Source organism: Hydractinia symbiolongicarpus, chromosome 5, assembly GCF_029227915.1.
Source record: "Hydractinia symbiolongicarpus strain clone_291-10 chromosome 5, HSymV2.1, whole genome shotgun sequence".
NCBI classification, from domain to species: Eukaryota; Metazoa; Cnidaria; class Hydrozoa; order Anthoathecata; family Hydractiniidae; genus Hydractinia; species Hydractinia symbiolongicarpus.
In genome coordinates, this window is record NC_079879.1 from 15,378,332 (window position 1) to 15,400,251 (window position 21,920).

General features: G+C 41.3%; 1 long non-coding RNA gene across 1 annotated transcript; it reads right to left on the reverse strand.

Annotated features, from left to right (window-relative positions):
- Positions 1 to 18,653: 18,653 nt before the first annotated feature.
- On the reverse strand, positions 18,654 to 20,708 carry LOC130644970 (uncharacterized). Its single transcript, XR_008982653.1, has 2 exons — positions 20,056 to 20,708; positions 18,654 to 18,807 (listed from the first exon to the last, which is right to left on the reverse strand). It is a non-coding gene; the product is annotated as an uncharacterized LOC130644970 (long non-coding RNA).
- Between the last annotated feature and the right edge of the window lie 1,212 nt (positions 20,709 to 21,920).

The window sequence follows — 21,920 nt, forward strand, 5'->3', positions numbered from 1 at the left end:
GTAGGATCTTTATTGTATTGATTTTTAAATATTGACCTGGTATAAATGGCTTGCTTAAGTTCTTTATTCATAAAAGGTGCTTCATTTCCCCTGAGCAGTTTCTGTTTTAAAGGGGCATGCTTTTCAATAATAGAACTAAACGTTTTTGTCAAGTGATCGTAATTTGAAGCAGGGTCATTTTCATTAAAATCAAAACGTGTATTCTTAACATCAGAAAGAAACTTTCTCTCATCAAACTTTCTGTTACTTCTATAAACAATTAGTTTTGGTTTCAATCTTACCAGATGAGATCTTAGGAAAGTTGTAATCATCAGATGATGGTCACTGAGTCCAGTCTCAGTAACCATAGTGTTTTGAAAAGACCTTTGTTTATTTGTTAAAATAACATCAATTGATGTTCCTTGTTCACTTGCAAAACATGTTTTGTCTTTGACAAAGTTTTTTAGGTCAAAAGTATCGCAAAGAGAAGTTATGTAATGATAATTTATTATTTCATTTTTATTATGAGTATCAATGTTTATGTCCCCCATCACAGACCTCGTACAAATTGCAAATCGACACTCCGGCAAAGAGTTTGAAAGATGTGCTCCTGCTGTTTGTAGATCCTACAAAGGTCAAGCCTTATGCTAGTGCAAACGAGAGCTTCTACAACCCCAAGATCGAGAAAATCAACATCACTGTGGAAGGTGAACCCAACGAACTCTACAGCCACGCCATGCTCCCCAAGGATCATTTTGAGCAAGTCGCAAACCTCTTCGGAAGTCACGGAAAGATACGCCCTGTTTGTGGACTTTAGAGCGAGCCCGGACCATAGCTTGCACGGTAGTGGAAGGCCTCTACAGAGGTTGAGCGACGGTATAACTTTGCACATGACGAAGAAGGCTGACGGGAGCGGTGATATACTCTGCTACGTCTATTTGCTGCAGGACGCGCAGCTTAACATTCTAAACGGGGGTTGGAACAGCGTGGAATACTAAGAATAAACATGGCAACTATCGGTGTATTAGTTGCTGGAGCGGCCATAAATGCTCTGGAATTTAGTGGGAGTAACTTCCTATTCAGTAAACTAGGGCATGGTGATGAGGAGCGGAAGAGGCACGATAAAGCTCTTGAACAACTACAAGCTGCTCAAGCACAGTGGGTCCGGGATCGACAAGCCAAGACAGATTGGTACAATCAGCAGCGAGAACTCAAGCGTCAAGCTGGTGACAGCTTGAAAGATTTTGACGAAGGGATGAGAGAATACTACGTAGCCACAATTAAAAAAGCCCCGAAGATTTCTGACTTTTGCATCCCCTTGAAGCAACAACAAGATGGTGAGCTCAGCTTTATCGTGGGCTCCTTGACCCTCCTTGGCTTTGTTGTGTACAAGTATGTTTAAGCATTTTGACATATAATAAACATGTCAAAATCGGAAGCTGAAAGGTTAAGCGATATTTACTATACCCCGGAGCATCTTTGGACTGGTCGCAAGGAGATCAAATTGTTCGCTGCGGAAGCTGGTGTCTCTAAGAAGAAGGCCTTCTCGTGGCTGACTCGTCAACTTGCTTGGCTCAGGCACATCAAAAGCCCCAAGCGCATAGATTACCCACATTTCACCATCCCGAAACCCAACGAAATGCACCAATTTGACTTGCACTACATGCCCCACAACAAATCTCAAGGTAACGTATACAAGTATATCCTCACGGGCATCGACGTAGCCTCCCGGTACAAAGTAGCGAGGCCTTTGCGTACAAAGAAAGCCAGCGAGGTCGCTGACATGCTCGAGGACATTTACAAGGCAAGACCTCTACGATACCCGAGGGTTTTCCAGTGCGACAACGGTAGTGAGTTCAAGTCTAACGTGAGCAAGCTGCTAGAAGTAAAGGGGGTCAAATTAAAGCGGGCAACTACTAAGTATCACCACACTTTTACGGCTTTTGTTGAGAGCTACAACAAGGTGCTCGCGGAGAGGCTCTTCAAACCTCAAGATGCGCAAGAGTTGGTTCGGGACGAACAAAGTACCACATGGGTCAAGCACTTGTACACTAAAAGTTTGAACAACACCAAAACCGCGATTATCGGCATGAAACCTTTGAAGGCCATCAAGCTAGATGAAGTCCCGCTTACGAAAAGTAAGCAGCACCCGAAGGAAAAGCCTTTACCCGATGACGGCCTCTACCTTTACCTGTTGCAACCTCGAGAAGAGCATGGTGATGCTAAAAGACGCCCGACTGACGCTTGTTGGAGCAAAAAAACGTAAAGACTCGATCGTATCGTGACTGGTACAAGGTTGTTATACTATCTCGACAGTGGGCCCGAACTTAGTTCTGTGGCAGAGGAGTTGATGCTAGTACCGGAGGATGTTGAAATACCTCCGGAGCATGTGAAACAATGGTAAATGTGTTGTTTTTGTAGCTCGATGAGCTACAAAAATCTCGGGGGGTTGTCAGGAATGGTTTATCACCTCTATTAGGTCATGTAAAGTCGCATTACATAGTCCAAAGGATGCAAGATGTAGAACAGGTACCCATAGACGATACCCTTGATAACATCGGGCTCGCTATCAAGGTCGATGATGTCAACCAATGCTCTATCCTCGATTTGAATGTTGAGTATTTCGTCAATTTTCTCCAAGTCTGCCAGATCCGAGAGCTTCAAGTCCTTATCATTGATGACCTCGTAGCAGAGCATGCCCCACTTGTCACCTCGGCCGATACGATATGTAAACCAAGAAATTCAATATCATCTTCCAGCACCTCATCTATATCTTCTACTGGGATTGTTGTCCATGGCTTTTCACCCGAGGCTACTCTGTCTAGAATCTTGTCATCATCTGGATATACAAACCCCTCGTAGTTTTTTCCATTTCTAAATCTAAAATGTTCCAAGCAAGTAGAGCCAACGCTAGATCCTGCCTTGATGCAGCATCTCAGCACAGGCACCAGAATGTTGTAGAACGCAAATTGTTTCTCTCGTACATAATCTTCTATTTTTTTACAATTCACTATCTTTTAACATTATATTGAAGGGGTCAAGCAGCATTATCATGCGTGTTTTTGTGGCTTGTAAGAGCTACAAAAATCTCGAGCCACAAAATCCGTGCGCGTCTAAGCCATGTTGATTTCAAAAACCTCCTCGAACAGCTCATGCGTATCATCGTCGGGTAGGCTGAAATGGCACTTGTAAAACTCGCGGTGCCAAGCGTGTCGTTTCTAAAACAGCACCAGGCGTGCACGGCGGTAGGGCTGTCGCTGATGCGTTGTAAAGTCATATTTGGGTAACTCGGAAGTAAAAAATTTAGTCTCATGTTCAGTTGCCTACGCTTGCACCTGATCATGTAGTGAGGATACTTACCTTTTTTTCCACACTCGTGAGGATCGTTCTTGTCGGCCACGCAGAGTACCGTGTCGTACTGGTATCCCTGAGGCACGTGTCTCTGCCAAAGCTCATCAATTTGTTCATCCTTCTCCTGACAATCATCCTCCAGGAGCACCATAGCTATATCTTTTTCTTCGAGGTCTGCGTCCTTTTCATCAAGATCATCCCCCAGGAGCGCCAGGGCCGTATCTTTTTCTTCGAGGGCTGCGGCGAGCTTTCGCATTTCTCTAGGTAGCACCTCTTCTACAACCCACCCCAAAAAGGACTCTGCTTCAGGTGTGCCACACCTCAAGAGGAAGCAATAAAGGCCTGGTTCTGTCAGTATAACTGTGTTTGGCTGGGTTTGGACACCGGTGTCCACACCTTGGAGCTCAACAACAGCGTCACCTTTCCGCATTTTGTACTTGTCGGGAACATATCGCTGAATAGCTTTTACTCCCGCTTCCCGCTTATAGCCCGCGGCTCTCCATACATCGGAGGCAACGATGCATTGACCTTTATCCTGAACAAAGAATGATCGGACTTGCTTTCCTTCAAAGTAATCAACCACAAGAGACATTTTGCTTGTGAGTTTTTGGAATTCCGGGGATGTTGAGAGGGACGGTGCTCGTGATTTTAAATTGCATGTGATTAGTTAATGTGAGTCAAAGATTCGCATTATTACTTACCCCGCCCCCAGGGGCGTCATTTAATGCGACAAAGCCGCCGTGTTATATATCACGTTGTCTCTCTTCGGATTCTGCTCGCAGCGTAGCCGAATCTTTTTTCGAAGGCTCTCAATTTCCCGTGACTGTGTTGTAATGTATTGGTCTATATCTTCGAGCTCGCCCTCCTGCAGCGCGATGGTCGCGTCCTGTTCTTTGATTAACTTGCGCTGCTCCCTAAGCTTCTTTAGTAATATTTCGACACAAGACATTTTATCTTATAGTTTTGGATCTGGGGAACGTGTTGCGCGGACGTGGTCATCACTCCAAAATCTTTCAAGACCTAGGGTGCTCAAGTCTCACATACAAACAAGAGTGTTTGGATTTACTCAGCCGGGTCTTGATATTTTCCCAGTCGTTGATCATGTTCGTTTTCTCATCGATAAGCTTCATGTCGCTGCGTTCGTGCCGGTACCACATAAACAGCTGCTTCTTTTGTCGGCGAAGGTTCTTGGGCAGTGCAGTATAGCTTTGGGTAAGTAGCAAGAGACTATGCTTCCTGTGCCTCCCACTGATGGCGAGCTCAAGTAAGGATTAAAGCTTTTTGTCAAGACTATCGTCGGCTATCATGTCATCAACACGTAGTCATCCTTCCAGAGACAGACCCTTGTCAAGTAAGTCTTGTTCCAGCGGAGAGTAGGGCAGAGAATGACGGTGTTATCAAAGTGGTGCCTGTATTCATTCTCGAGCAAATCGAGCACTCGCTGGGTCTTACCACAGCTTGTAGGTCCAGTAAAAATCGCAGTATGCGGGTCTTTGACAATGTCGGACATTTATTCCAAGTTATGTGTACCAGGGGTACACATAAACCTTGTAGACTTACTTAGGCTTTGGCACGATACTCGCAGGGATCCACCCTTTGCCGACAGCCATCTCGCGACTGGCCCTACCTGCTGAGAAGTAAGGTACCATCTTCATGACATCGCTGGTGTCCATTGTGGTAGATGGGCTCGAGATATCGAGGAATTTGCGCCCCGCCATGGCGTAAGCGAATGTAAAGGTCCACGACAGTCTCGTAGAGACCGTCGAGGACTTCTTTTTGCTGAGGTGTTACGTTTGAACTCATTTATTATGGGCTTATCCCATCTTGAAAATATCGATATAAGGCTGTCTCGCGGGCTCTTGCTTTCGCGTGGGCTAAGGCGCACGTGGCTCGGAATTTCGACAAGCTGCAGAGCCGCTACAGGCTTCTTACGGAAAGCATAGAACCCAACTCCTACACAAGCGAGTGCGGCAGCGAGACCTCCAGCGTCATAGAGATCGCCTGACTGTGCGGAGACTCCAGAACTCGCTCCAGAAGAGGTTTTGACTGTGGATTGTACAGCGCCCTCTTGTTGCTTCAGATGTTCCTTCCTTTTCTTCATCAGTGCCGCCAACTTGTGACCTTGCGCGACTCTTCCCGGGTGCTTTACTGGCTTTGTTATGACCCTATCCTCTTGTGTTTGTTCTTCGTCCATTTCTTATAAGTCCGAGACTTACAAAAATCCCTCTATCCAGCCTTCAAACCGTTTCTACCAGCGTATCCTATCACGTTCCGATGGGGCTTCATCTCTAAAATACACACGGAAGGCGGAAATCTATCAGCTGCCGGTGTCAAAATTTTTTTACCGTGATAGTCTCCGTAAATGCTGCACCAATCCGTATACCTTAATGCAGGGAGTTTGGATATAGTCAATTTGTTTGCTATATCATATAGTTCTCGATTGTCAATCCGTACCTTTGAAAGACTGTTTCCCATCTTTATCTCGCTCTTCATCATCTTGCTCTTCACCCACCTTGGTCGCGGTGAGCTGGCAGTGGTTAACAGTGTGAGCAGCTATCAACAGCGGAGCTAGGAGTTTCCTAAAGGCGGAGTACACGAGGATCCCCAAGTCTGCCATACTATCCTTGATGATGGGATTGTCTTCAATGTCCGCTCTTAGACCCTCGGTCTGTCAAACTGAATTACGCTGCCCACAGCCTTGGTATACAGACTGATGGCCTGTGAGGATACAGCTTTCGCCGTCTTTTCCCCTTTTTCATGGATCTCCCGCTGAACAAACTCACTGTACATTTTCTCGATCACCCCATCGGGAGCCTTGTCGACAAAGCCTTCAGTACACTTTTTGGGCAAGAGATGCTGTTTACCTTTGCGTATAGCATCCTTCAAACCTTGACGTTTGTCGATAGGTTTTTCCTAATGCTCGAGGGCTTCCGCAGGTGTGTCAACTTCATCAAACATTTGTACAAGATCAGAAGTTCTCTTTATTAGACAGCGGTAGCGTAGAAATATGCAGGTGATCAAGACATAGGGTAGTAGCACGGCGAGACATAGGCATATTTCGCTCAGCATGTTTATTTTTTAAAACAAAACCCTCGTAAGGGAACCCTCTGGGTGTTGGTTGTTGTTGTTGTTGTTGTTTTCCCCGACTGGCACAATTTTTTCCGACTGGCACAGTGTGATAGAAACGGGGGCGAGACGGCAGTCTCCAGGTAAGGCATGGTCTCACCCGCCCAACCGTCCGTACCCTTCAGCCAGGTCTAAGCATGCTACCACAATTTTAGTACATATCGTGCTTCGTACATAGGCTATTCAGTACCACCTTGAGTATTACCTGTGTGAAAATTCACGCATCACCGGTTAGATCGTGTACCCATCATACAGAAAACCTCTTGATTATTCAGAAATGTGTTTATCATTTCTGAATGCATGAGGCAAATGAGTTTGATCTTGTTGCTACCGCTTCATACTGATGAGGAGTGACTCAAAGTTGTGAGAAAAAACACAAATCTATTCAACGCGAGCTGCAATTCCAACGGCAATGACCTCTCCCGAGCGTCGTGATTTGAATCGCTTACACGATGATCCGCTTGTCGTCTGCTCGGTTGAGTGCCAGCTTGGTCACTTCCTGCGTAAAGACCTGATGCGCTTTGTTGGCGATACATACCCAGGTTTTGTAGATGCTAACGCCTTCCTCCAGACAGCGTTGGTAGTCATCGAAGGTTATCGATTTGGCCGTGACGCACTTCTTTACGCCCTTAGCCTTGTGATCCCCACCCTCTTTCGTGAGACTCTCGTAGGCATATGCCTTCAATCTTAGAGTGATGAACTTTGTCATGACCTTCTCACTTAGCTCAATCTTCATCAAGCCTACGACTTTCTTTTTCTTGCCGATGGGGAGAGGTCTGTCATCGTCCTTACTGTAGGCACTCGTGTCGAAGCGCTCCTCGACATCGTTGGCGATGTCACGGTAAAAGTCCTCAGTCTTGATGTGGTAGACGAAAGAGTCCGTGTCCATACAGCACAAGCGCAGCTTGCTGTCGTACATGGGCTGCATATAGTCATGGTGGAACTCGTACATAACGGTCTTTGACAGATCAAGTATAGCCTGGCCAATGTACACTGGCTTGTTCATCTTGATCCCCGTCTTGCCCATTTTCATCTCGCTGAAGTAGTTACCGCCCTTGAAGTTCGGTTGCATGACGAACTTCTTGTACGCGGCCTCGTTCGTGACTAGCTTAATGTTCCGGTGGTTGCGGATGTTCTCCATGGTTTTCCCAAAGACCGAGAGGTTCATGAGCTTGTAAAAGTCCTTCTCGAAGTCGTTCTTGGCGGTAGTTCTCAGCCTCGTGTTATGGTCGATATAGTCACACAACCAGGGTTTCTGGTTAAACTGGATGACTCTGTGCACTTTCTTCAGCTCGAGCCCATGCTTTAGAGCTTGGTGAAGAGCCCCGATGTGTACCACGTATTTCTGATTATATTCGAGATTTGGGATGAGCTTCTCGACCCTGTGAACCGCCTTGCGCTCCGGCAGGAAGGGCAGCTCGTTGTGCTTGTCGTGTAGGCTTTCGGTGTAGTCTATGTCAACTTCCAAGAAGTAGCCGTGTTTGTTGGTAGCCACGAGTTTGCTGATCTTCTTCTCCGTAAAGGCCTTCACGTTCGACACCCATTTAACCCATCAGTGGGTAGGTCCTTCCGCATGGCCCAACCCTAAAGGTTGTTGGCGTCGAGGTACTGCAAGTAGGACAACTCCTCTTCAGGATCGTACTGGTTTCCCATATACTTGTTGTTGGCCTTGGCATAGCGGTGCACGGCTTGGCTTGTACCTCCTCGAATGCCTCTCTCGAACATCAGGAGCATTTCCAAGTCCGTGAGGAGCTCCAGCTTGATCTCGGTGTACTTCAACGCTGACTTCCAGGCTAAGCCTGGAGCGCTGTAGAAGTGGGCGGGGTCGAGCTTGTATTGATCCAAGCAAACTCCCCGAAAGTTCTCGAATACGTCTGCTAGTAGCAGGACGTCCGTGGTAAGATACACGTCGTGATAGTCTCCCATATTGACCTCCGCACCCTCTGGAGTGATGACATTCCATACTTTTTAAGTCTTCTTCGCTGATCCCACGCATGTTGAGTTTGCTGTAGAAGCCCTCTTTGGGAGGTAGCTCCGCCTCCTCGAATCGCTGCCAGCCATCCATGTACTCGCAGGTGTAGACTCCCTTCTTACGCAGGAGATATTTGCACTGTTCATTATCGAGGTTGCTTGCGAGTTTGTCCAGGCTCGAGGCCATGAACCGACAGCTGTGGATGAATCGTATCTCTACCTGCTTTAAGAAGTCGTCGATAGGTACCTTGATCTTTACGTTGAAGGAGATGTACTTTTCTGTGTTTTCAGCGATACAACCAAGGTCTTGAGCGTCATACTTGGCACCGAGCTCCCCGATGAAAAAGTGGGCGTCATATCCTGACAGGTTGTGGAATATCACGGGTACGTGCCCGGGATTCTAAATTTGAGATTGCAGCTGTTATGCGCGGCACCTCGGTAAAGTCCCGTGTAATGGCAATGGTCCCTCACTTTGCCGTTCTTTGAGTCGTTGTCAAAGGGTTTCATGCAGATGTGACAAGTCATGGCGGAGTCGTGCTCCCTCTTTAGTACCTCCGTTAGTGGTAACATGTCCTGCTGAGGGAAGGTGGAGTAGAGTCGCTTTACCTCATCCTCCAGGTGGTCGACGAACTTCTTCACGCAGTCTTTACCCCTTTGGACTGTCAGTGGGTCTGGTACTGGCCCGTATGCGAAGGTACTGTACGTACACCAGCCACGTGGTACGTGCTCGTTAAGCTTCTTCGTCTTGGTGTCGCTCGCGTTTTGGCTCGGGATTAGCAAGCTCTCAAAGTCGGCGTAGATTGCAAAGGGTACCTTGAACTGCTGTTTACCATCCGAGTAGTATAGCCACTTATCCTTCTCGCTCGGCACCTTGATTTTGACCGCTTTGTTGTTGGCGCTGTAGTCATAGTGCTTGTCGCGCGAGATAACTGTGGGGAAAGCGTGCAAGCAGTTCAAGCAGAAGTGCATTTTTGCCGTATTCTTTGAGGTCTCGCTGCCCAGCAGTCGTAAGAGACTTTTGATTGCTGTATAGTGGGTTTTGCTATCATCCGTGAGGAGGAGCAGGTTCGCCTGCTTGTCGCGCGAGATGTTGTGATCGGAGCGACGTGGTATGTTTATCGTCTTTACCATCACGTACAAGACGTTCACCGCGATCCCGGGGTTGTTCAACTCAAACTTGGTGATGTCCTTGACAAACGTAGAGAACTCGATGCCCTGCCAGTTATAGCGCTCCGCGTAGGGTCTCAGCTTGCTGATTCTCTGCGGGTCTCTACCAATATCCTCATGATGTAGAGCAGCGATGATGCTCCACTTGAAGCACTCTTCGTCCTTATTCGCTGGGTTAATGATGGCCTTTCTCGTGATTATCCACTTTGGTGCTTCGATGTACGAGGATCCTCTCGTCAGCTTGAGTTTGAAGAAGTCTACGTCGAGATGTAGGATGCGGCCGATGCTAAAATAGCTCTTGGGCAGCGCTGGGTACTCCACATGCGTTTTGACCTGAGCGAGCATGGTGTCTAGCACCTCTTCCACGTCGCTACCCTGGAAGATAGGCGTCATGTTGCTGTTGAAGACCTTGTCGACCTCCATGAACTTGCTGGTACCATCCGCCGGCTTTTTCCACTGGATCCAGAGGGAGCACTGCGCTTTCGCCGACCCCATCTCCTCTACTTGGTTCTCGACCAGTGTTTTCACGTGTGATCGCACCATCCCTAAGTACCCGTCGACGTCTGGGCCGTCTATGCGGGGGATGCGAAAGCTCCGTAAGGTCCTGCCATGGGCTTGCAGATGCTCCTTGGGTGTGAGGTCTTGCTCCGGTTGCTGCTTGTCTTCGGCATGATTCTCCCTTGCCTCTTGCTCAACCTCGTCATGAAGCGTTGCACCCGTGGCCCTGTTGTAGAGGTTCATCATATTGTTTTTGAACGTGTTATATGCGCTATTGTCACCCTTCTTTATTGGCTCGGGAACAGCGTCCACTAGCCAGTTGTACCATTCACGCATCTTGTTTTTCACCACCGATCGACTCTTTACCATCTCCTGTTGTTCGAAGATGTCCATGGTCTCTGGTGTTGGTAGAATAGTCACTGGTCTGACTAGGTTTCGTCGCCCGGCCCTCCTGGGTGGTCTCTGTGGTACATCCTCTGGGAGAGGTGTGACGGCTATACTTTCCAAGGGTCTATGAAGAGTAGCAAGACACCTTTTAGGCTCTTTGCAGGGGTATCGATTTGGAAGTTGTAGCTGGTAACAGCCTATTTCATAGTCACGATCTTGCTTCATAGGATTCGTTCATAAGGTAGTGCAAGATGGCTATAACGGGACATCATGCTACTTGCCAGGCTTTCATGAGTGATCTTGTCAAACTACAGGTTGATGTTGGTGATTTTGTACGCAGCAGCGGCTGCCTTGGCTGCGGTAGACCCCGAGGCTGCCGTCCCCGCATCTTTGATCACTGTAAAACGCAAAATGTGTGACGGTCGGGCTTTGAGTATGGGACTTTCCCTTACTTAACCACGCAGTCGTTGGTTTTTGTTGATGTCAGCATTATTACTAGCGGCGTGTGCGCATGCGCTAGATTTATCGGTTTCGGATTTGTTTTTGGATTCTGGGATTTATCGGAATTAGAGAATTTTGGAATTCCGGGAATTGTTGTTGTGTTGTTTTACATTGTTGTTGTTTACGTTGTCGTTGTCGTCGTTGTTTTGCGCTAGAACATACATTTCCCTATCTCTCTCCTCGCCATTAGCCCCCTCTATATTTGTTGGTTTTTTCCACATTATCCATAGCGACAGCTGTACCTTCGCTTATCCCATATCTTCTACCTGCCCCTTAAGGTTTTCACGTTTGACCTCACCATCCCGAAATAGCCATTAACATCGGCATTTCCTATACCGGGAATTCGGAAACTTCGGAAGGTCCTATGGTCAGTTAGGAAAATCCTACATTTGCGGTATGCTCCAATTGCGGTATAAAAATAATCTGAAAATTTTGTCCCGCAATTGCGGGATATACGGGATTCGAATATCCCGCAATTGCGATATATATATCACTTGTTACAAGCTCGTGAGCTTTTATTAAAACGCAAATGTGTCCTACAAGAATGGAAATTTTTGCCTCTCTGAGCACCGACACGGGAGTCGTGTGTTCGAAGACAAGTGTTCAAAACACTTGTTTAACTAACTAGTAAATAAAGGTGTTTCCACCAAACTTTTTAAAAGTGAATGTAGGCAGAATTAACTGAATTAATGAATTTCGCAAATTTTGGGGTTTGTGGGTTTGTGGTCTTTCTTCTTCCTGTCAGTTGAAAATTAAATCGAAAATTAAAAGTTCGAGGAATTTTCCGTTCAGGAAGGTCTCACAAATCAATTTTGAAAAATAAGTGTGTAACAAATATTATTGCGTATCTGAATAGTAAAATATGTCGTGTCTAACTTCGTAACAAAAATCCCAATTTGATAGACAGCTTTTTGTAAACTTTATTCGCGAGGTTGTTTGCGTATATCATACGTCTTGTTTTATTTTAAAAATGAAAACATGAAGCGTAGCCTTAGAAATCCGAAGAAAGATTTTTCAAAAAAATGTAAGTGCATTCTGCACAATGATACTGACATAAATGGCAATGGTTGCTACGATATTAGTTCTTCAAAAAGGTACAAAGCGAGCGTAATTAATGATTTCAAAGAAAAGAAGATATTTCCATTACGAGCGAAATATCTTTGTACAACTTGTTATGAGCGATACAAAAACGTAGATGAAACGATCGACATGCAAACCACCCAAAAAGAAATAGCTACTACATCCGTAACTGCAAATGTTCAGGAAACTGTACCAACACTAGAAACACCTGAACTTGCCAAAGAAAATTCAATCGCATACTTATTGCATAACCTCGTTGATAAGTTAGAAAACGAATCCATAGAAGCCTTGCTAAAAGGTAACGAGAACTTATGGGCGAATCTTATATTCTTAATCGGCAATAAAATTTGCAATAAGGAAATTTATAAAGACGGTCTAAAGATATCAAAAAAATACAAAGATGTCAATTTCCTGATCCAACAAGATGTAGACCGATACATTAAAGAGCGGAATCGTTTGTTAGTTTTGTTTTTATGTGGAGTAACTGGCTTAGATATGTCCAACACGTCCACAGAGAAAAAGATGTCATTTATCAATACTGTTGAAATGTGTTATTATTTAAGAAATTTTCAACTTGTTCTTCCCTTTTCCTTTCTTGGGAACTTTATTCAGTCATCAATTTCCGGTTCTAAAGTTGTTTCGGTGATGAACGGAAAAACCTCTCCTGGCGTTTGTTATACCACCTTTAAAAACTGGCTATCTGAAAAAGGAGCGAAACCGCTAACTTGCATTGATGGACCAGTGGATTTATTTTTTGATAACATTGGCAAGTATATCGTAAAGAACTATCGGATTAGCATACTGAAAACGAAAAGTGCTGATATCATAACGACAGGGATCCAAATAGCACTGACGACATACAGAAACGAATTGACTTGAAACCTAGCCGAAGTGCCGATGTTAAATCCTCATACAAATTGATGCAATTGGAGATCCAACGCGCCAATGAAGATTTTCGCAAGTTTCGTTTTTGTTTTGTAAAAGAACTTTTTGACTACGTTGTCATTGGGGACGAATATGACAGGAGCATTGACAATAACATTAAGGTAAATTACTTTGATATGTTTGTTTTAAAAAAGTATGGATTTTATATTTCTAACAAGTTGGTTATATTGCAATATTTGAAACTCCTATAATAAACCTATATATTTTAATTTAAGGAAATGTCAGTAAGACGAATCTGCACGAACGAAGCATGCGGAAAGAAATTTTCAACATTAAAACGAAAATGTGTCTGCGGAAGTGTTGTAGAAGGTGTTTCGTACAATCATACCCCAGTGATGAAGTGTGGAATTAATTTGTTGAAAGATGTTGACGTTGGTGCCAAAAAATGCGAACACAAGCCATTGATTCGTATGGTTGAATCGATCATACTGAATCCGAACAGCTATAAAAATATAGAGTCGATATTGATGGAGATGAAAATCATAGCGGAAATCGGGAAAAGTCGAGAATGGGTGCTTTTAGGATGTGATGGTCCTCCGTATTGCCTATCAGAACGTATTATTAACAGAGAGGTTGAAAGGTTTGATTTCGCTGCAATGGTACCAGGACTTGGGCATCTTCATATGAATCAACAAAAGACCTTGTCATATCGCTTGTCCCTGTCACTATCGTATTCGATACCGCAAAGTTGACATACATATTTGAATCTTTTTTTTCTCGCCTTTGATGGCGAGTTTTCAGTCAAAAGTTCTATCGACGGCAATGGAGCAACAGCAGCCTGTGCACCTGAAATCGCTGCTCGGGCATTTAAAAGAACGGGCAGATTTGCAAATTTTTTGACACAGCAATTGTCTTTGCCATAATCCTTTGAAGACTTTTAGAAACACTTCGTCCCCAGGTGTTATTTTTAAGTCCTGCATTTTCCGCAGCAGCCCATTTGTGTTGTTGTAACGCGATTTTGCCCTAAAGGCGGAGTTTTTCTGATATTGGGTGCATCTTTTTCCACGTATCTTTTCACTCGACAATTTCTTCTTGATTTCTTGCTGGTGCGTTGTTAATTTTCTTCGCTCTAGCTTTATTTCTCCTTGTTCGCTGTAAATAGTGATGTTGTTGACAGGTTCTTCTTCTTCTTCTTCTTCTTCTTCTTCTTCTTCTTCTTCTTCTTCTTCTTCTTCTTCTTCTTCTTCTTTAATATTTTCAGCTTGAACCTGTTGCTGCTCATCAGGAACAGAAGTCCCATTTGAAATATTTGTATGAGTGTTTGTGGAGCGCTGCTGAGTTAAAAAAGTGAATGGTTGAATGGGCGAGGATGCATTAAAAAATGACGAATTATTAAAATTTGAAATTTCTAACGGGCCGCAATTTCCAATAATGCTTGTAATATCCTTTAACACCGGGAGACTTTTAGATGATTCGTTGGATAAATCCAAAGTTGGTTGAAAGGGATCCATTTTGTTGAGTTGATAAGTCTATGAAAAAAGCAATTAATTAGCAATTTTTAAACAGGTTATTCCACTTGTGAACAGTAATGCAAATAAAAGAAACTTACTATCGCAGTCGATCAAGTGTTATTTACCGCTCTAAGGACTTCTCTAAGAACACTGAAACAATTTTTCTTAAATTTGTTATTTATACATTAGGATTCGAATTTAGAACAGCTGCATTAAAAATCGAACGTCCAAGATTTCTAAGATCATAAGTTTAAGATTTAAAAGATTATAAAAAAGTTTCTTTAAAAAATGTATATACTGAAATTGCAGGATATGTACCGCAATTGCAGTATACCGCAAATTCATATCCTGCAATTGCAGTATACAAACTTTATTGCGAAGCAATTGAGCTTCGCGAGCGAAGCGAAATTGTGGAGCACGTTTGCTACGCGAAGTATACCAAGAGAATTATTGAGATTCTCAAAATTTCGGTAGAAAAAAAATCATATAAAATCAGCTTAAGGAGATATGACTGATATTTTTTCAATAAGAGGTAGGTTATTTTTTTGTCTAATAGAACAAATAAGTTTGAACCAAGCAGCTGTTATAAATGTTAGCTAAAAATGCCAATAAATAGGCTTTGTACCCCCTACCCCCCGTCTTTCGTACCCCCCCCCCCCCGTTATTTCCCGATTTTCCGTTTGCCGGAAACGAGAGACTGGGAAGTACACTCAAGCAATCAGAAAACGGTTATCGGCTAATTTGAATTATCGTGTATTTTACAGACCTAACACAAATACATAGTTTATACCAAGTCCTCATAATAATTGGCTTCGCTGGTATGCTATTTCTCTTAATATTTGGACTTGGAAAGCTTGTATATACATTTTAAAGGCACATTATATTAATTTGAACGTTTATAATGCGCAAAAATTATTTTTTGGTGCCTATGGCCACCATGGAAAATTATTTTTGCTGTCATCCTTCAATCGAATCATTAGCTAGCTAGCTAGATAGCTACCTCTAGCTACAGTTAGAAGAAGAAAATTCAATTCATAATGATTAACAAAACTCTTTTTTTTAAATTTTTAGATTTTTAAATATTTCCTAAAACTCAAGTTGCTTCTTTTTTATGTTGCATCGTGAAAATAAATTTAAGTGACCAATCCAAAACTAACGGGAAAATGCCTCTTTATTCTTTAAGGTATTTGCTCATTTGTGATTAAAAACTTTTGTACTTTTGCTACTAGGGTCTTTTTACTGATATATGTTCTAAATCTGAACTATTTTATCAAATGGTGCCTTTACCTGGAAATTCTACCTTGTTTACCTACTTTCGCATGTTGTTAAATTCTTCAACACTCAAACCTATAGCAATAAATTTTTCAAGAAGTTAGCTTATGTACGACGTGTGAAGTCACAAATGATTAATTGGACATTTGTTTGATAATGGTGGCAACCGCTAATGTAATTATTGTTTTTGTGAGATTAAGTTTGGACATATATAAAATATTTAAGAAAGACAAAAAAAAATTTAGGGCTTCATCATTTTCATTTTTTTCTTTACGACCCTATGTTTTTGCATTGTGTTTCACGAGCTTACAATAATGTGGTATTGCTAAGTTATAATATGTAAAAACTACTCTGGAATGTGAAACTAAATAATACACCTTAATCAAATTTTGTGTTTTTCGTAACTTTTGTGTTCAGTATTGTAGATTAGTATGCGTGTCAACTGGCCAAAAAGACATAAGTATGAGGGCAACCTTGAGCAAATTGTTAAGTACAATTTGTACTTTCCAAATGGAAAACAGTGCCTTCAATTCTGTTGTCTTGGCCACAAAAAGTAGTGATCTATATTTTATGTGGTTAGCCTAATTAATTGCAATAAATTTACCCTGTCAATTGTTCCAGGAGGGACAACATGACGGTTCTAGAGTGCTAAAAAGCTTCCATTTGAGCTACAAAAACCCTTTAAATTTCTGTTCAATAAGAAACAGCTGTTATGTGGGATTGAACCCATATGAATATGAAGTGAACACTCTACCGACTGAACTACCAATCCCCAAAAGAAGACAACCCCCAAAGTAAACAGAGTTGCATGACTATCAAGCATGTATCAATCATATTGTATTTAGTAAATAATTTTTGAGCACTCTGTCCCCAAAAAAGATATATATTTGTAGTTTAGAAATTTAGCTCTAAATATCGTCTTTTAAAGGCACTGGATTTTAATGTATTTAAAGACTTTACTATATATATAATATAATATACTATATAAAAATGTTTTCTGTTTCTTTTTAGATTGCGTACAATGAGAGCGAGAGATGTTATCTTTCAATACGTGAGATAAAAAGAAGAAAGCGAAACCTCATCCCGCGTTGTTATTGTTTTTCTGTCAAAAACTTGAAGCTGTTTTATAAATCTTAATAAAGTTAATAATTTGTTTTCGTTTCTGTAGATTGTTTTTTTTTGTTTATTGTTTCCCGTGAGTTTACAAAATTTATTGCAGCAGATTCATTGGCTTCAAGAAATCGGTTTTCATAACTAGTGCCGTTATTTTTAAGTGAAAAAAAACACATGCTGCTTCGTTTGTCTTCTTGTCTCCGAAAGTCTCTATTATTATCTGCGTTTCGAGTATTATTTTCTGGTTGAAAGAGTGTACCTTACGATGCGCATTCGTGACATTTTCGCACACTACGGATTGTACAACTCGGTGTATTGCATTTCTTTCAAAATAAGGGTTTTAACTTTATAAAAGTATAACTTTGCATGGATTTTTAGTGCTAAAAGCTTCATCAATGTTGGATTTTCGTCGGCCACCACTGACAATATTGTGATTATTGTCAATATTTAATTTTATAATTCTGTGAAAAAGAGGTTTTACGAAATCTCTTAGTTATCGTTTATGTTTAGTTTCGCGCGATCTAAATTTCTCGTACCTCTTAAAAGAAATATTCCGCATATATATATTGTATTTTTGCCAAAAAATCACTACTTTTGCACAACGAGTTGTTGTTGTTCCGCGGCAAGTTTATTTTACAACCTCGTCCCCAGGGTTTTCTACGTCTATGATATTCAGTTTTGGTGTATTTCCCAGATATCAGTTGCAGTAAGATGTTAGCACCTCGTCGTATTATATCAAAGAGAAACAAAAGCACTGGGGTCAACTATTGGCTAGTTTCGATTTTGCTTGCAAGTTGCGTAATGCTTCGCAACCTTTTTTTAATTTCTAGTTCCCACAACGTTCACGCATAGTCTCTTATACTGCAATTGCAGTATACAAACGCGTAATACGTTTTTTTTCCCGCAGGCAAGAATAAAGGTCATAGCCTGGAGCTCCCGATGACATATTTCACTGGATGCGATTTTTAGCCATCCGATGCGAAAACGAAAAAAACCTTGTTGATGCAACCCTTCTTGGGCAAGAGCAAACTAGAAATTAAAAAAAGGTTGCGAAGCATTACGCAAGTTGCAAGCAAGATCGAAACTAGCCAATAGTTGACCCTAGTGCTTTTGTTTCTCTTTGATATAATACGACGAGGTGCTTACATCTTACTGCAGCTGATATCTGGGAAATACACCAAAACGGAATATCATAGACGTAGAAAACCCTGGCGACGAGGTTGTAAAATAAACTCTCCGCGGAACAACAACAACTCGTTGTGCAAAAGTAGTGATTTTTTGGCAAAAATACAATATATATATGCGGAATATTTCTTTTAAGAAGGTACGAGAAATTTAGATCGCGCGAAACTAAACATAAACGATAACTAAGAAATTTCGTAAAACCTCTTTTTCACAGAATTATAAGATTAAATATTGACAATAATCACAATATTGTCAGTGGTGGCCGACGTAAATCCAACATTGATGAAGCTTTTAGCACTAAAAATCCATGCAAAGTTATACTTTTATAAAGTTAAAACCCTTATTTTGAAAGAAATGCAATACATCGAGTTGTACAATCCGTAGTGTGCGAAAATGTCACGAATTAAGGGGATGCGCATCGTAAGGTACTCTTTCAACCGGAAAATAATACTCGGAACACAGATAATAATAGAGACTTTCAGAGACAAGAAGGCGCACGAAGCAGCATGTGTTTTTTTTCACTTAATAATAACGGCACTAGTTATGAAAACCGATTTCTTGAAGCCAATGAATCTGTTGCAATAAATTTTGTAAACTCACGAGAAACAATAAACAAAAACAAACATCTATAGAAACGAAAACAATTTATTAACTTTATCAAGATTTATAAAACAGCTTCAAGTTTTTGACAGAAAAACAATAACAACGCGGGATGAGGTTTCGCTTTCTTCTTTTTATCTCACATATTGAAAGATACCATCTCTCGCTCATTGTACGCAATCTAAAAAGAAACAGAAAACATTCTTATATAGTATATTATATTATATATATAGTAAAGTCTTTAAATACATTAAAATCCAGTGCCTTTGAGAGACGATATTTAGAGCTAAATTTCTAAACTACAAATATATATCTTTTTTGGGAAAGAGTGCTCAAATATTATTTACTAAATACAATATGATTGATACATGCTTGATAGAATTAATAAAGTCATGCAACTCTGTTTACTTTGGGGGTTGTCTTCTTTTGGGGATTGGTAGTTCAGTCAGTAGAGTGTTCACTTCATATTCATATGGGTTCAATCCCATATAACAGCTGTTCCTTAATGAACAGAAATTTAAAGGGTTTTTGTAGCTCAAATGGAAGCTTTTTAGCACTCTAGAATCGTCATGTTGTCCCTCCTGGAACAATTGACAGGGTAAATTTATTGCAATTAACGAGGCTAACCACATAAAATATAGATCACTACTTTTTGTGGCCAAGACAACAGAATTGAAGGCACTGTTTTCCATTTGGAAAGTACAAATTGTACTTAACAATTTGCTCAAGGTTGCCCTCACACTTATGGCTTTTATGGCCAGTTTTTTTTTTTATCTTTTTTAAATATTTTATATATGTCCAAACTTAATCTCACAAAAACAATAATTACATTAACGGTTGCCACCATTATCGAACAAAAGTCCAATTGGTCATTTGTGACTTCACACATCGTACATAAGCTAACTTCTTGAAAAATTTATTGCTATAGGTTTGAGTGTTGAAGAATTTAACAAGATGCGAAAGTAGGTAAACAAAGTAGAATTTCTAGGTAAGGGCACCATTTGATAAAATAGTTCAGATTTAGAACATATATCAGTAAAAAGACCCTAGTAGCAAAAGTACAAAAGTTTTTAACCACAAATGAGTAAATACCTTAAAGAATAAAGAGGTATTTTCCCGTTAGTTTTGGATTGGTGACTTAAATTTATTTCCACAATGCAACAAAAAAAAGAAGCAACTTGAGTTTTAGGAAATATTTAAAAATCGTGTAATAAAATTTTAAAAAAAAGAGTTTTGTTAATCATTATGGATTGAATTTTCTTCTTCTGACTGTAGCTAGAGGTAGCTATCTATCTAGCTAGCTAATGATTCGATTGAAGGATGACAGCAAAAATAATTTTCCATGGTGGCCATACGCACCAAAAAGTAATTTAGTTAGCTAGCTACATCAAACCAAGGAACGTAAATATAACTTTCAAATCATCCATACCTGCGCAACTCACTTTTCTTCTGCTGTATGAAAAGAATACCACAAACATGCCAATTCAAGCTGATAATTTAGTACTTTAAAATCTTCTTTTTAATGAAGCCATAAATATAACACGTTTTTGCGCATTAAACGTTCAAATTAATATAATGTGCCTTCAAAAGGTAAATACAAGCTTTCCAAGTGCAAATATTAAGAGAAATAGCATGCCAGCTAAGCCAATTATTATCAGGACTTGGTATAAACTATGTATTTTTCTTAGGTCTGTAAAATACACGATAATTCAATTTAGCCGATAGCCGTTTTCTGATTGCTTGAGTTTACTTCCCAGTCTTTCGCTTCCGGCAAACGGAAAATCGGGAAATAACGGGGGGGTACGAAAGACGGGGGTAGGGGGGTACAAAGCCTATTTACTGGCATTTTTAGCTAACATTTATAAGAGCTGCTTGGTCCAAACTTATTTGTTCTATTAGACAAAAAAATAACCTACCTTTTCGAGAAAAAATATCAGTCATATCTCCTTAAGCTGATTTTATATGATTTCTTTTCTATCGAAATTTTGAGAATCTCAATAATTCTTTTGGTATACTTCGCGTAGCAAACGTGCTCCACAATTTCGCTTCGCTCGCTTCGCTTGCGAAGCTCAATTGCTTCGCAAAAATTTTATACCACAATTGGAGTATACCGCAAATGTAGGATTTTCCTAACTGATGGTGAGCATGCTTATGCTCCTGTGGTGTAAAATCTTTCCCTGGTTGTTCATATATATAGTCTTTCTTGGCCTCTTTTTCTCATTCGTCATGAAGTGTAGGCCTTTTATTGGTTGCCCTGCGATAGAGCTCCATCACCCCTCGTTTGAATTTTGCATAATTACTCATGACCCCTTCTTTTATTGGCTTCAGAATGGCATCAACCAACCAGTTGTACCATTCCTGCATCTTATCCCTTACAACGGAACGCACCTTCGCCATCTCCTGTCTCTCAAAGATATCCACATCCCCTGGTACCATAGGCTTGGCTGGTTGTTTAGGTGGCCTTGGGGCGTATTTTAGTACATCCTCCAATAAGGCCACCAATTCAACCTTACGTAGCCTATAATACTCTTTAAGTCCACAACCTTTGCGATATCACGTAATTCTTTTACAGTATATATGTGTATTCATTCTCTTTACTATATAGAATTTTTGTTTGTCGGAGGATTTCATTCTGCTCGACTAACACAGTTATTTCCCTCAAGGGAATTTCCCTCTTTACTGCGCATGCGTTAATTATTGATGAATATTAGTATCATTATGGAATTTCCCTGTATGTGTTAGAATCTTGATGACGTCATTTTGATGAATACTAGGGGATGGTGTTGGATTACTAGGTCTTATGTAGATTAATATGGAATGGGTGTTGGATTAATAGGTCATGGGTGTTGGAATGATGCGGTCACTATTAGGGGATTGTCGATGACTTTGCTGGGGGTTCCTATGGGTTGCCGTGACGTCTTGTGGGCGTGCGCATGCGATTGTGCCAGAAGTAACATTTCCCTATCTCTAGCCGCGATTATTTTCCTTTTATAAGTGCCAAATAATATTTTTTTGAGTGATAAGCTGGCCTGTCCTGATGATGTTGCCCTGATTATATATTTTCTGTCCTGTTCTTAACCGGGGCAAGCTGCCGTACTTAATCAGGGCAGCGTTTATTATCCGGGCAGAACAATTTCATCTTGAGGGATTTAAATACTGTGGAGCTTTGCGTTATAAAATTCTTTTTAACACATGGGCGCTATATTCAGTATGTTGTGCCCTAAAAGCAGTTGTATTGCAATAAATTTGAATCTATAATGTGTATTTACAAAATATACGTTACCCTAACCACTA